Source organism: Gouania willdenowi, chromosome 16 (assembly GCF_900634775.1).
Source record: "Gouania willdenowi chromosome 16, fGouWil2.1, whole genome shotgun sequence".
In the NCBI taxonomy this organism is placed as follows: Eukaryota; Metazoa; Chordata; class Actinopteri; order Blenniiformes; family Gobiesocidae; genus Gouania; species Gouania willdenowi.
This window is the reverse complement of record NC_041059.1, coordinates 18,091,132-18,093,322: the sequence shown is the minus strand read 5'-3', so window position 1 is coordinate 18,093,322 and position 2,191 is coordinate 18,091,132.

The following is a 2,191-nucleotide window of genomic DNA, read 5'->3' as shown; positions in this document are numbered from 1 at the left end:
GACTGGGCGGTAACACGACTCCTCCCGAACGAGCGCAGGCACGTCACCGGGACTTTGCTGCTGCTGCTGCTGCTGCGCCTCCGCCACTGACAGTCTGTGGTTCAGACCGTGTACCCTGGTGTGAACACTGTCCGTAGCAACCAATGAAGCCTTCTGGTGGGATTCAGATATCCTCAAGGCGTATCGGCCGATGTTTTGTTACACATCATTGGAGATGTCTGCCAACCACTCAGTCGGTGGTACTTCCTGATCCGTGGTTGAAGGTGTCCCTGGCATTTAAAGGGTTAAGGAGCTGCAACGACCATTTTGTGAGCTGGTCTTGGTGTAAAATGGCGCCACCTCGAATGCGTGTGCTCTTGCTCCCCTGTGATCTGCACAGGGAGGAAGCAGAGCTAGGTTCTCCTTGAGAAGAAAAAGCTAGTTCAATAGAAATATGATGAAATGTACCATTTGTAAAAGAACCTCTGGGATCTCTCTCCAACCTCTTGCTCACTCCATCTACACATGGAAAATAGTTTTAAACAATCTAGAAATTCTGGAATGAGGAATTTTACCATCTGATAGGGCTGGACATCACTGGATGATTTGTGTTATTTGAGACTGGCTCTGGCAAACCCAGGGGCAGGATTGGGTAGGTGTTGAAAATTTGCTTGTGATCATATATCAGATTAAATCAGATGTATTGTTTACATGGTTTCTTAAGGTCTTGTGCCCATAAATGGTACACTAGAAACCATATATGTGTATTCTGACTCTTGTTTGTATAGAATACTCATCACAATTTTTGAAAGGTATCCATAACTGGTTCATTAGTTATGTTCCTACATTACCTTCACTCAAGTTGCTTAATATCAACAATAGGTAGCATTTTTTTAGGTTTATGTGTTTTGTTACACATCATTGGAGATGTCTGCCAACCACTCAGTCTGTGGTACTTCCTGATCTGTGGTTGACGGTTTCCCTGGTATTTAAAGGGTTAAGGAGCTGCAACGACCATTTTGTGAGCTGGTCTTAGTGTAAAATGGCACCACCTCGAATGCGTCTGCTCTTGCTCCCCTCTGATCTGCACAGAGAGGAAGCAGAGCCAGGTTCCTTGAGAAGAAAAGCTAGTTTAATAGAAATATGGTGAAAAATACAATTTGAAAATGCAACCTCATGGATCTCTCTCCAACCTCCTGCTCACTGCAGCTACACATGGAAAAAAGTTTTAAACAATCTAGAAATTTTGGATTGAGGAATTTTACCAACTAGTAGGGCTGGAGATCACTGGATGATTTGTGTTATTTGGGACTGGTTCTGACAAACTCAGGGGCAGGATTAGGTAGGTGTTGCAAATTTGCTTGTGATCATACTGTATTTCAGATTAGCTCAGATGTATTGTTTATATGGTTTTTTTAAGGTCTTGTGCCCACAAATGGTACACTGGAAATCATAAATGTGTATTTTGACTCGTTTGTAAAGCACACTCATTACAATTTTTTGGAAAGAAACTATAACTGGTTCCTCAGTTATGTTCCTCCATTACTTTGACTGAAGTTGTTTAATATCGACAAGAGGTAGCATTTTCTTAGGTTTATGTCCTCAAGGATGCAATGCTTCAGGGGTCCCAAACATTTTTTGAATCCTTACTTTAGGTTTTATAGTGCGAAAGCATATAAAAACAATGCCTTTTGGCACTTTAAGTGAGGAAACAGAGATATGCTCTGTATATTTTGCTGGCTCCTGTCAGTGCACATACTTAAGAAGCAATGACCTCCAGCAGAGTGTGATGAAATTCTTTCTGAAATCACACAATGCTTATTTCCTCTATTTATTGTGTACGGCTGTCAACCACAACTCCGAGCAAACGTTGGAATATTTCACTAAATATGTTCTTTCAACCAATGGCTTTATTGGATTAATATATGACGTGAGGCTCTTTCCTGAATTCAATTTTGCTCCGCTTAATTTTGTAGCACTGTGCTTCTCATGTCCAGATTTATACCAGAATTCATAATTGCAACATTTCCTCCTCTGATATGGTGACAACTAATATGTCCTGACAAGCGCTGCATGAAGTAGGTGTCATTTGCTATTATACTTGGGGTATTACCAATCCCTGCCATTCGGTCCGAATGGAAAGAACCAATCAGATGCCTTCATGTCTCGTCCTGCCCATGTCCCCCTCTGTTCCTCCCCCATGTGCACATGT